We start from the raw sequence: 14,061 nt of genomic DNA, 5'->3' as shown, positions 1-14,061 counted from the left end.
TTGCCTTACGGTCTTTGGCCTCTGCGGCGGCTATTGCAATGAGTTCACCGTGGGTTACTGATTTCAGGGCCCCCCATAGAGCCGACAGCGATATCTCCGGCGTATCATTAATGGTTAAGTAGTCGACGATGCATTTGTGATGCCGTTTGGTGACTTCCGGTCTCTGTAGGAGGGTTTCGTGTAGGCTCCACGACCCTCGGGGGCGTGGGGACGCGGGGATTTTAAGCGACAGCTCTACTGCATCATGGTCAGAGATGGCCGCAGGCACTATGCAAACCTCGGGTGATCTATAATGCGTTATGCCAGCCTCAAACCTGAGGACTACTCTGGAACAACGTGGCAGTGTCCAGAGATGAGGTACAGATATCACCACACTGAAGGTTAAATATTCAGAACAAACCTCACCTATGATTATTTTATTCTGAGAAGGTGTGGTTTGTTATTAAAAAACAATTGGGTATACTCTTAGATCACGTTACTCGATCTCAGTATATCTCTTAGAACATACATACAGTCAACATGTTTCAGCCCCTTATGGCCCAGCCGGGTCTGTGGGGCTTTCGTCAGGACAGAACAATGTAAAATATACTCACACCTCTTGTGTAGTATTTAGTAGTGGTATTTCTTATCCACCAATTTGTTTAATTTTGAGGTGTAATTTACCTGAAAAGAATCATAGATTAGTACTTAAATAGTGATATCTCTCCGTTTTTATACTGCATTTTTTGCATCAAAAAACTTCAGTAAATAAATCATCCAAGAATTTTGGGTTAAACAAAAATGGGTAAACAGTGAAAGGCTAATTACTCTTATGGAGACAATACAGTGAAGCGGTGGCACATGAAACATGAATACATTATATTTGTGATCTCATTTTACATTTCTCATTTCTTTGTTATCAGCGATTGTCATATGAAACGGTTCTTAAGTAACAGTAACATTTAAAAACATCCTACTAAATAGTAGAAAGAAGGTCTTTGCATTTACCTCGGTCTTTAAAGGAGGATTGCCACTTCGGGGGTAAAAAAGACTACTAGTCTCAGGCTGGTATAAGAAGGAAACAAATGGTTTCGCTTCACTGAGAATCTTTTCACATTATCTAAGATTATTTAAGAACATTTCAAAAGCAACAGGAGGTCACAGTTTACAAAGCCGTGAGCGTGTTACAGAAGCCATTACGAGTTCTTACCTGCACGGATACACGTGTTCCGCGTCTGGTGCTGGCGCTGCCCCCGGACGCGGAAACACGTTCGCATCACATTTTTGTATTGTCCGTGCACTTCCTTAATCAAAATCAATGACGGACTTCGAAACTGGTCTCCAAAATTCATGGTGACGAGTGGCCATTTAGTAATGTGAACAGTCAATGTCTATTGAATACCCAGAAATCTCAGAAAAGTATTATTTGTACATTTATCTCCACAATCATTACTAAATTCTTTTTTTGTTTGAAAAAAGTAAAATAGACATAGAGGGGTAGACATAGAAAACAGACAATAGAAAACAGACTCGAAATAGTTGGAAAACTAGAGTCAAGTTATAATCTAGTTAAATAGTGATGTTTTGATCTTACTCTAATAGTAAACATCTTGTACTATTATAAATCTAATTCCGGACAGATGCATAAGCGCCGAAATGTTTTTTCAATTATGACACCAAACTGTGATTACTTATAGCAAAAAGGCTTAAGAGACTTACAGTTTTCTTAAATATGAGCTTTAAGCAAATTGGTGCCATGGGACAACATCGTTCAGCCCCGTAATATGGGTTTTCAAACGGTCGACCCACCTCTGTTCTCGTTCATATAGAACTTTCTCCACATTTCCAGTTTTATCTGTCAACATTTCTATGACAGTCCATTTAAGTTCTTCTGCAGTATGGCCTGTTTCCACGAAATGAGTACACAATTTTGTATTGTTTTTCTTTAGTCGTATATTACTTTTGTGTTCCCCAATCCTTAGTTTTATTTTTCTACAGGTCATTCCTATGTATCTGCTACCACATGGACATGTGATCATATAGATCACATGTGACGAATTGCAATTTGTATGTTGCCTCTGGGTCCATACAAGTGTCTGTTAATTGCAAAGTTCTAGTCACAGTTGTGGAATTACATACTCGACAGGTGCCACACGGGTAATGTCCTCTGATAGCCGTCATGTTGATGTTTCTTTCTATCCTGCTAGGTAGTTGTTTCTTCGGACGTGTGTGGACTAATAGATCCTTCAAATTTCGTGTCCTCCGATTGGCAAATCTTGGCTTGGGCCATTCCAGATTCCCTGAATTTAATATACGCCAGTTTTTGTTAACTATCTTCTGGACCATATAGGTAGCTGGACAGTATGTCGTAACACAAGTTATCAAATTAGGAACAGGTACTTTTTGGTTGGTTTCAAGTAAGGACAGCCTTGATTGATTTTTGGCTCTTTTTTGACATTTTGAAATCGTTGTTTTCTTATAATCCCGATATAGGAGTTTTTGGCTCAATACATGTGCTTGGAAATCCTCCAGGCTTCCCAATTGGTTGGGTCACCATTGTGACAGAAAGCTCAATGAGGTAATGGTAATGGTAATTTGTAAACTGTGACCTCCTGTTGCTTTTGAAATGTTCTTAAATAATCTTAGATAATGTGAAAAGATTCTCAGTGATGCGAAACCATTTGTTTCCTTCTTATACCAGCCTGAGACTAGTAGTCTTTTTTTACCCCCGAAGTGGCAATCCTTCTTTAAAGACCGAGGTAAATGCAAAGACCTTCTTTCTACTATTTAGTAGGATGTTTTTAAATGTTACTGTTACTTAAGAACCGTTTCATATGACAATCGCTGATAACAAAGAAATGAGAAATGTAAAATGAGATCACAAATATAATGTATTCATGTTTCATGTGCCACCGCTTCACTGTATTGTCTCCATAAGAGTAATTTGCCTTTCACTGTTTACCCATTTTTGTTTAACCCAAAATTCTTGGATGATTTATTTACTGAAGTTTTTTGATGCAAAAAATGCAGTATAAAAACGGAGAGATATCACTATTTAAGTACTAATCTATGATTCTTTTCAGGTAAATTACACCTCAAAATTAAACAAATTGGTGGATAAGAAATACCACTACTAAATACTACACAAGAGGTGTGAGTATATTTTACATTGTTCTGTCCTGACGAAAGCCCCACAGACCCGGCTGGGCCATAAGGGGCTGAAACATGTTGACTGTATGTATGTTCTAAGAGATATACTGAGATCGAGTAACGTGATCTAAGAATATACCCAATTGTTTTTTAATAACAAACCACACCTTCTCAGAATAAAATAATCATAGGTGAGGTTTGTTCTGAATATTTAACCTTCAGTGTGGTGATATCTGTACCTCATCTCTGGACACTGCCACGTTGTTCCAGAGTAGTCCTCAGGTTTGAGGCTGGCATAACGCATTATAGATCACCCGATGATACTTGCCACAAACGTTTATGTGGGGCGGAGAACACAATACACCGCACTTTCGAACAAACATAACGTTTATGAGGGTTTTCTATACTACTTGGCATAACGTAGTTACAAGTGTCTTAGTCTCTTTTGATTTGACATACTTCTTGGGGATTCGACTAGACACGTATTCCTCCTCCCTAATTCTGATTGTTTCTTGACTATGCAAACCTCGTCAAGGGTTGTAAGCAGCTCAGAGGAGCCCAAGAAATAGTCCAGCCTGGCATATGTGCGGTGCACGTGTGAATAAAAGGTGAATTGCGTTGCGTTAAGATGTTCGGCCCTCCAGAGGTCCATTAGGCCTCTCTCCTGCAGCCACTCTATTCCGGTTGCCGAGATAGCGCCCGAGTCCCCGTAACGATCAATCAATCAATCAATCATTGGCACTTATAGAGCGCGCTACCTACCCGTAGGGTCTCAAGGCGCTGGGGGGGGGGGGGGGGGGGCCGCTACTGCTCGAACAGCCAGGTCTTCAGCTTCTTCCTGAAGGAGAGGTGGTCTTGGGTCAGGCGCAGGTCGGTCGGGAGGGAGTTCCAGGTCTTGGCGGCCAGGTAGGAGAAGGACCTTCCTCCTGTAGTCGCTCTTCGGATGCGGGGGACGGCGGCGAGGGCGTTGTTGGCTGATCGGAGGTGGCGTTTGGGAGCGTAGAAGTTGACTCGGCTGTTGAGGTAGCTCGGGCCTTGGTCGTGTAGGGCTTTGTGTGCGTGGGTGAGGAGGCGGAAGGTGATTCTTTTGTTGACGGGGAGCCAGTGAAGGTCTCTCAGATGTCCGGAGATGTGGCTGGTTCGTGGGATGTCGAGGATGAGTCTGGCTGAGGCGTTCTGGATCCGCTGGAGTCTCTTCTGGAGCTTGGCGGTGGTCCCGGCGTAGAGGGCGTTGCCGTAGTCCAGTCGGCTGGTGACGAGGGCCTGGGTGACGGTCTTCCTGGTCTCGGTGGGGATCCACCAGAAGATCTTCCGTAGCATGCGTAGGATGTTGAAGCACGCCGAGGAGACGTTGTTGACTTGCCTGTTATGGAGAGGGAGGAGTCCAGGATGAAGCCCAGGTTGCGTGCATGGTCTGTCGGTTTGGGTGCGGTGCCCAGGGCGGGGGGCCACCAGGAGTCGTCCCAGGCGGAGGGTGAGGAGCCCAGGATGAGGACCTCCGTCTTGTCTGAGTTCAGTTTCAGGCGGCTGGTCGTCATCCACTCGGCTACCTCTTTCATCCCTTCGTGCAGGTTGGCTCTGGCGGCGGCGGGGTCGTTCGTCAGGGAGAGGATCAGCTGGGTATCGTCGGCGTAGGAGATTATGCTGAGGTTGTGTTTGCGTACGATGGCCGCGAGGGGGCTCATGTAGACGTTGAAGAGGGTGGGGCTCAGAGATGATCCTTGGGGGACGCCGCAGATGACTTCGGAGGCCTCTGACTTGTACGGTGGTAGGCGGACTCTCTGTGTTCTTCCGTCGAGGAAGGAGATGATCCATTCCAGTGCCTTCCCCTGGATTCCGGCGTTGTTGAGACGCTGCACTAGGGTGCGGTGGCAGACCGTGTCGAAAGCCGCGGAGAGGTCTAGGAGGATGATGGCCGCTGTTTCTCCATTGTCCATCAGGGTTCGGATGTCATCGGTGGCGGCGATGAGGGCGGTCTCGGTGCTGTGATTGGCTCGGAAGCCGGACTGTGAGGGGTCGAGGGATCCGTTCGTCTCGAGGAAGGCGGCCATCTGCTTGTTGACGGTCTTCTCGATGACTTTGGCTGGAAACGGGAGGAGCGAGATGGGGCGGTAATTCTTGAGGTCGGTGGGGTCCGCTGTTGGTTTCTTGAGATGCCCTGACCTGTCTTTTTTCGTGTCCATAACCAAGTTGAGGTCCCCACCCAGGAGCAAGAGTGAGTTAGAGGGTTGAAGTGACTCTGAAGCTGCGCCTTTCAGAAACCCCTCCTGTCCCGTATTCGGGGCATAGATGGAGCCGATCGTCAGGCGTGTGTCGCCCATCAAAAGGGTATAGGCCAAAAGGCGACCCTTGACCTCACCCGCCTTGTCCCCCACCTTTCCCCGGAAATGCCTAGATATTAAGACAGCCACCCCGGCCCTCTTCGTAGGGAGAGAAAAAAAGAACTGCTGTGGGAAGAGGCGGGAGCGCATTCTGTGCCAGTCTTTGGGCAGAAGGTGAGTTTCCTGTAATAAACAAATGTCAGCCCCTGAGTTTTCTCGGTAGGAAATGACAGCCCTTCTTTCGATAGGATTATTCAACCCCTTCACATTAAGGGTCAGCACCTTCAAAGTGGAATCAGCCATCGTAAGGAGGGCAGGGAGGGTAGCGCAAAGTCAGGGGTATGCAGTCGTGGCAGATGGGGACGTAATGACCCAGCCAGCCTAAGGGGACCCCCGGGAATCCCAGCCCCGGAGGGGAGCGTGCATGAAGCGTCGTGTGCGGATAAAGACACCTCCAGAGGTGAGCAAAAAGGAGGCGTTAGCGGAAGAAGCAAGTGAAGCAATAGGAGACAAATGTACAGTATAGCAATTCCATCACTGACCAATTCCTTCTGGCACACTGGTTCCCACCCACAATCCTACCCGTTGACCCCAACCAACCCCATCTGAAACCCCCACCCCTCCCCAATCCCCCTTGTCTACCCCCCCCCTCTCCATTCCCCAACTCCCACCCGGGTCCCTCTCTAACCCCAACTAGGAACCCCGCAATGAACGATATTGTCCTGGGCCAGACACCACTTATTTCAGACCCATGGAAAAAGTCAATAAAGGGAAACGTGGCACCGGCAACCATCGCAGCCTGCCATCAGCCCCTGGTAGCCCAGTGCAAAAGTAGAGCTAGAAAAAGAGGAATCCCCTCCCCTTGTATTCGGTTCGAAGAGAAGTCTCACTCCGGAGCTGCAGTGTCTTTGGATACCTCTTGGATGACAGCCGCCTGTTCCTGCGCAACCGTGGCAGGGTCCTGCTTTCGGGCCCCCCTGGATGACCGCCTGCGTCTCACCCGTTGCCATCCGTCTCCGGTGGCTCGGGATGATCTGTCTTGTGATGGGCCAAACAGGTCGGAACTGCCTCCAAGGTCTTCCTCCAGCTCTATGCCCAGAAGAGCACATGGGTCCTTCAAGGACCAAAACTGCTGCAAGACCCCATTCCACTTGAAGACAAGGCAAAAGGGATGGCCCCAGGAGTACGGAATCCCCTTATCCTGCAGGAACGTCGTGGCAATTTTGAAGGACCTCCTTTTCTGTAGGGTGATTGCCGAGAGATCTTGAAATATGGCCACAGGTTGACCCTGGTAACGGAGTGGCTGCTTCAGGCGAGCTTCCTTCAGGATGCGTTCCTTCAGTGGGAAGTCGGGGAGAAACGCCAAAATGTCCGGGGGAGGGGCAGATGCCCGGCGGGCAAGGCCTACCCTATGAGCCCTGTCAATGCGAATGTTGAAGTCCTCACTCTCCCCCAAAACTTCTCTGAAGAGGCCCTGTAGGTATCCAGTGATATCTCCTACCTCCGATTTGGACGGTACTCCACGGACTCTAATGTTATTGCGCCGGGCGCGGTTTTCAAGGTCCTCCGCGTGGGCCTGTAAGTCCAGTTGCTGTTCCTGCAGCCGGAGCAGCGCCTGCTGCAAGTGTACCATCTCCTCACAGCGCGACTGCTCAGTGTCCTCCACCGCCGCTACCCTTTCGCCCAGACCGTCCACTTCTTGCCTCAGTTCCTGATGTTCGCCTGCCATTTCCTGCTTCAAAGTCTAGAAGTCTTCACGCAGCGAATGGAAGAGGGACTCCATAAAGGCTTTGGTGATTGGCGTATTCCCGTCATCGTGGTCTATGGGGCCTTTAGCTGCCGCTGCCGCCCCCGATGGGCTCTTCTCCCCCTTGGCGGGTCCCTTCGCCAACATCTCCGATATGGTGCGGCCCGCTCGCCTTTGGGACCCGGACATGGCTGGGCGCGAAATGGCGGCCACTGGGTGTGATGGAATGTGGCTGTCTCTCGAGACGGCGAATGCTGCTGCTGCACTAGGCAAGGTACACCCCGAGAGCGTTGACCTCCACCGCTCCTCAGGGCCTCTCCGGCTGCACGGTCCTCTCCCCGGGGGTCGCGTCCACCACCAGCCGCGGCCTCCCGGCTAACTGCTCCCCGGCGCGGCCCACCCCACGGCGCCGCGCCTGAGGGCCAGACGCCCGTCACCAATTCAGAGCCTCCGAGGCGGTGCAGGCACCCCACCACCGCTGTCGTTTCTCTGTACTTCTTCCCGCTGCTATCGGCCCCTGCCACCCCGGGTCCGTGCTTCCAGGGTACAGGGTCTTAGAACTGCGGCAGTCTACTTCCCGGTCTGGGGGGCTCCTGCGTAGGCGAGGTGGCCCCCCCCTGCAGTGTATCTCCAGGGCCAAGTGGGGCAAGCAGCGGGTCCAGTTCGCGTCTCTGGGGCGGGGGCTGTGTATCCGGTGCTGGATCCCAGGCCGGTCTCGGCGTCACACCGCTCCCGCCGCCCTTTCAGTAGCCCTAAGCCGCAGGACTAGGCCTCGGCTTTGGTGTAGACCCACCACCACCGACCTGGCTGTTGTGCTTTGCTGTCTTCCTTTGCCGCCCTCAGGCTGTCTGTGCTGTGTGAAGCGCGTGAGGGGCCCCCGTCCGCCCTCCGGGGCTCCCCCACGAACAGTTGTTCCGGCCGCCGCGTCCCCCCAGGAGCAGGCCCAGAAGCCGGGGCCTCGATTTTGGCGCACCCGGGAACCTTTACACCCCAGGCCGGCTGCACGTCGCTCACGCTCACCTCCGCCAGGCGTGGTATGAGTGTCTCCTCTCGGTGTCTCCGCCGCTCCGGGCCCTCGCCGCCTCTCCGCGCTGAGACTCGTTCTCCCTCGGGGCCCGGGCACTACCTCTCCGGCGGCGCGGAGCTCAGCGACCACCAGTTCTAGCGGAAGCACGGTCGCCCGGGGGAGACATGCCGCCAGGCAGCCGTCGTCTGTCCCCCGGTGATATAAAAATGGTCGCTGTGGCCTCAGGAGTCTGGGCTGCAGGGGGTTGTGATTGGGGAAGGGATTCGTGCTGATTTGGGCCGGGAACCAGGGCTAGGCTGGGGAGCTTCACAGACGTACGTCTGCTCCGGTCGCCATCTTGGCCACGCCCCCTGAAATCAAATTTTAAGAGATGGGCAACCATTTACCTTACCTGGATTGGCCGTATAAACGCAGTTAAGATGACCATCCTCCCTCAGATTCTGTACCTGTTCCAGGGCCTTCCCATTGAAGTGAACAAGGAGTTTTTCTCTGAGATTTGTACAATGGTCCAAAAATTCATTTGGCAGGGGTGCAAAGCCAGGCTTTCCCATTGATTACTAGCACTGTTCGAGAACTACCAGAGTCTGCCTCTACCTGACTTATTTTCTTATTATAGAACAGCCCAACTTAGGGTTATATCCGAATGGTCCCTTAAGAGCTTCAGATAAACATTGACTCCATATGGATAGGGTGGTGGTAGACAGGACCACCTAGGAATGCTTATTTAAGTACACCTACAGCCACTACACGTAAAGTGGGGGACAATATTATTAAATCGCATAAACTAACAACGTTCCAATCTCCATACACTCCCATCCACTATAATACAGCATTTCCTCCAGCGCTCTCCACTGCCCCCTTAGATAGATGGCGAGAGAGGGGTTGCATAACAATTTCGGATTTATTTTAGGGAGGGGGCATCTTAACCTTTGAAAATTGTTGTCGCAATTTCTTTCTATCACCATCCGAGAGATTCCATTATATTCAATAAAAAACATTGGTTATTGCAGCCACTTGGGAGATTGACAGCTGCCAGTGACCTTCTCACTATTGAGAATTTTGTATGAAGCAGTGGTACCTCTAGGTGCTGCATAACTGGTCTCTACTCTCTATTACACCCCACTAGACTCCTGCCTGCCCTCCGATACATATCTTTTTTGTAAACCGCATTGGGCATTACCATACAAGGTAAACAGTGATGTATACTTTATAGCGCTATCTCTAGGTATAATTGCTCTATGACCTTGAGGGAGGCTCACTGCAAGATTCTATTCGACTTGCACCTTTACTCTGAGAAGTTACACACCTTATTCCCAAACACCTCAGATAGATTTGAAGAGGTTGTGAGGTTTTGGGAAATTTTTGCCACATCTGGTGGGACTGCCCCTCCTCTGGAAAGAAATTATGTCGCAGATTAGGGAGATTTTAGGCTTTATGATATCGGAGAGCCCGGAAAAGATCCTGCTGGGACTACGAACCCTACCTTGAAGCGTCAAACAATGGGATATCGCTCCAGCCTGTGGCTTTGTTTGGGGATGGCCAAAATGGCTTTGGCCGCAGTTTAGAAGAAACCGAAGGCCCCTACCCTCTCTCAATGGCACTCTCGCTTGTGGTAGACCCTAGCTCTGGAACGTATGGCAGATGCGCTGGAACGTATGGCAGATATATTAGGGGACATGTGGAAGAGTTTTGACTACATATGAGGCCCATTAGTACAGTTCCTCTCGGAGGGACTTCCCCAATTCTCCTGCCAGTCCCGTTTACGGGCATTTCACCTTTTTGAGACTTAGTCCGACCCTACTCCCCCGTTCTCACCAGAGGATAACCATGGTATTTCTTGGGTGCGTTTCTTCCTGTGGTGCTCTCCCGTCCCTCCCCTTTATAAGAATATGGCAATCTTTCACCTGTAATTATTAACTTCTGTCATTCACGATAGGTTGTAATGTTTTTATCCAATTAGATGCTGTTTTTGTGACATTATTTCATTTTAAGAAGTATACGCTTGGAATTTTGATAAATTGTAATGATCCCTAAATGCTATGTATACGTACTCCGATTTATGCCAAGTTTTCTTTTTTTAAATGCTTCAACAGTCTATAGCATGCGGTTGCAATAGGCCTAATGATTCAATTGGTGTACTACAGTGAACAGTTACCTTTAAACTTTCAATAAAAACATTTTGACACAAAAGATGTCAATCTATCAACTGGCCTAACATTCCTATCTCAGATACCCAAATTTGTCATTACCATGGATACTTCCCTAGACGGATGGGGTGCCCATTTACAGGGCTTGGGACAAAGTTGGAAATGGTCTCCAGAACTAATAAAAATGCATATTAATTTGTTAAAACTCAAAGCAGGCTCATTGTCAATAAGCAAGGGGGCACAAGCTCTCCATCCCTATCGCAGAAAGCACAAGAAATTTGGAAATGGGCGCTGAAGAATAAAATATTAATAAGAGCAGAACATGTTCCAGGCATAAACAATGTCTTGGTGGACACATTAAGCAGTAGCACAAGAGAATTGAAAATTCCAATTTTAGGCCAGTTGGCTCCCAGAATAGGTGTTGTGGGGGAATGTGTTTCCAATAAAATGGTCAGGGATCTTTTTTTATTTTTTATTTTACCATATATTTATTGATTTTTCGCATTTATGTAAATAATTTTTACAAATCCTGTTTATTATAAAACATTTCTGAAGTTGCAAACCTGCACCTATCGGGTCTATTGTTACATTGGTAGACAGATATACCTTTCAATCTTTGTTCCGAACAGCAGTTTGCAGTACACCCAATGTTTTTACATTCCGCTTTTCGCTTTATGATTTCCCCAGGGAGTTTCATCATTATTTCACTTAAAAACATTTCCTGTCCATTTATAAACAAGTATCATAACAAACCAAAACTAACTTTGTGGTGTAATGTCTTGTACCTTGTTTACCCCATTGTATGTGTCTGTGGGTATGCCTCATGGTCTGCTGTGGGGTTTCTGGATTCGGGTCCAGCCTCCATGTGTATGTAGTTATTTGTTGTTATTGTAGGGAACCTATTTAGTTTGGGAGCATGTATCTGGAGTGTCTTCCCTCAGGTCCTCTTCTATATTGTCACTTTCGTCTATTTCCTTGTTATTCTGAGACTCCCAATCTCTTAGCACCTCCTCCCATAGGTCTGCAATGGGACTCCTACGTATCCCCTGCGAGTCCTTTTTCTGAAGGACCTTCACTTCTGCTCTAGACCAGGTGTCTACATTCTTCTCCCAGGTTAACATTGATGGGGGAATGCTTGCTAACCATTGCTGCGCAATACACTTTCTAGCCAAAACCAGCGCAATATCAGTCAATCTGTTCCCTATCTTTTTTGCTTTGGGTCTGGGGAAAAGGCCCAACAGACAAATCACTGGAGTGTTCAGGAATGTACGGGCTAATGTCTTCCCAATCTCCATCAGGTCCTTTCCCCGTAAGTTCTTCAAATGTATGCATTCCCACGTCATATGTATGAAGCCTGCGTCTTATCAATCCACATCTGGCACAGGATCTATCACCCCTTCCCAATACGTTTAATCTGTGTGGGGTCTGGTATACTATGTGTAAGTCTCAGGACCCGTGTCCACTCCTTATCCGTTAGGGGTTTCCCAATAACCTCTTCCCATCTATCTCTAGTGTGGTCTAGTTGTTTGTAACTGATTCGAGTGGTGCTTGATATAGCCATTTCACTAGGTGTCGAGCGACACCCCATGTTAGCAGCGTTTGAAGCACTCTGTGGGTAGACTGCTCCATTGAGTCACTTCACCATAGGTCACGGAATGTTTGTGTCAGTGAATGGTAGGTCAGGAACTGGCCTTGTGATAAGTCATAATGGGACATCAGCACATCCATGGGGATTAGTGTCCCCAGGTGGAAACATGGTGATGCCTGCTTCCGTCCATGCCGTTAATCGAGCTCCTGAATAGGGGGTCAGCGGATTTCCGGCTGGGATCCCTATAAGTGGGATTTCTGGTGCGTAGGGGTGTCCTTTTCCCGTGCGCCGGAGGCCCCTCCTCCAGCAATACAAGGCTGTCTGCAGCAGCACATTGGGATGAGGGAGGCTCACCTTCTGATGCACCACTCTAGCCACTAATCAACCCCGTTTGCATCCCCGCCCATCTCTCCCAAATATGTCACATTTCGACCATTCAACCACTGAGCTAGCCATTGCAGCTGCGCCGCCAGGTATTATAGCTCGAAATCCGTGGCGTCTAGTCCTCTGTTCTCAGCTGTTATTTGCATTATATCCAGGGCTACCCTCTTTCGTCCACCATCCCAGATCAGGTCCCGAAGCAGCTGTTTCAGGTCTGCGAACCAACCCGGCGATATCACCACCGGAAGGTTCACAAAGTGGTACAATAATCTCGGTAGCATAATCATTTTCGAGAGTGCCACTCTAGCCATCAGTGGTAGTTTGAGGGCGCACCAGAATTGTACAGATGCTTTCAGTGTTGTAGTAATCTGGTTAAGATTGCCCTTGCGTAGGTCATCCAATTTATGAAAGACCTGGACCCCTAGGTACTTAAATGAGCGAGGGACCCACACCAAACCTGTCTGAAGTGTCTCCGGCTGTGCTTGGTCTTCTTGTAGAGGGAAGGCGTAGGTTTTAGATTCATTAACTTTGAGGCCAGCTAAGGCTGCATATTCGTCGTGCACTGTTAGGGCCTGTTGCGCCCCTGTCCCCCCATCCTTTATACATAATAGAAGATCATCTGCATAAAGGGAAATCAAATGGGATTTGGGTCCCAATTTGACTCCAAGAAGGCCCTCTTGTTGTCGAAAAAATTTCACCAGGTGTTCTATTGCGATAGTGAATAACTATGGTGACAGAGTACATCCCTGTCTGGTGCCCCTATATATGTGATATGGTTCTGAGATCACTCAGTTCGTCTTCACCCGTGCTGTTGCAGTGTATAATGAATTTTCACCCATCTGATCCAATCCTACCCCATACCTTCAATCGTACCTTCAAGGAAGACCCATCTTATTGAATCAAAGGCCTTCTCCAGATTGATAGATACTATTAATGGATACGGGTATTGTCCTCTGTCTGTGTGGCGCAACGCAGAGAAAAATCTTCGTAGGTTTTCAGAAGTGGATTGAGTTGGCACGAACACATTCTGGCTCGTGTGTCAGGGTAGTTATGTATAGCATTAAGCGTGCCACCAAAATCTTACTCAGAATCTTAAAGTCGGTATTAAGCATTGATAGTGAGTGGAAGTCTGACTCCTGTGGATGTGGGCTTTTAGTTTTGGGGAGATGCACTATCAGGGCGTCCCTGGTCGAAGAGGGCAGTTCCCACACCTCCCATGGTTCAGTATATAACGCTACTAGCTTTGGCACCAGGGACTGGGCATACATGGAGTAAAATTCCACCAACAGCCCATTAGGGCCAGGAGTTTTCCCGTTTGCCATCTCCTTTAGTGCTGCCTTGATCGCTATCTCAGTAATCTGCCCCCCCAAGGCTGGTCGTTGGTCTGGTGATATCTCCGTGAGGGCGAGGGGTGCTAAGTAGCCTGCTATGGCCTCCCTCTGCTGCAGACTGGGCTCACAATACAACTGGGCATTGTAAGTTCAAAAAGCATAGTTTATTTCTTTAGGGTGATGTGTTATCTCTCTGTCCGATAGTTGTATCTGGGATATAGGGCACCTCTCATGTTCCGGCCGGGTCAACCATGCAAGCACCATGCTCACCCTACCTCACTCCATATGTACTTGTCCCCAGTATTCGTGTGTGTCCAAAGTTTTTCAGTTGCCCTAGTTCTGCCTCGTGTTTTTGCCTCATGTCTCTTAACCCATCCCAGGCAGTAAGCA

At 48.5% G+C, this 14,061-nt stretch overlaps 1 protein-coding gene across 1 annotated transcript in view; it reads left to right on the top strand.

The window, feature by feature from the left end:
* CDS1 (CDP-diacylglycerol synthase 1) overlaps positions 1–14,061 on the top strand; it is a 762,211-nt gene that overhangs the window by 639,405 nt on the left and 108,745 nt on the right. The gene's annotated exons all lie outside the window — the stretch shown is intronic.

Source organism: Lissotriton helveticus, chromosome 2_1 (assembly GCF_964261635.1).
Source record: "Lissotriton helveticus chromosome 2_1, aLisHel1.1, whole genome shotgun sequence".
Classification (NCBI taxonomy): Eukaryota; Metazoa; Chordata; class Amphibia; order Caudata; family Salamandridae; genus Lissotriton; species Lissotriton helveticus.
This window is presented reverse-complemented; position numbering and strand designations above follow the sequence as displayed.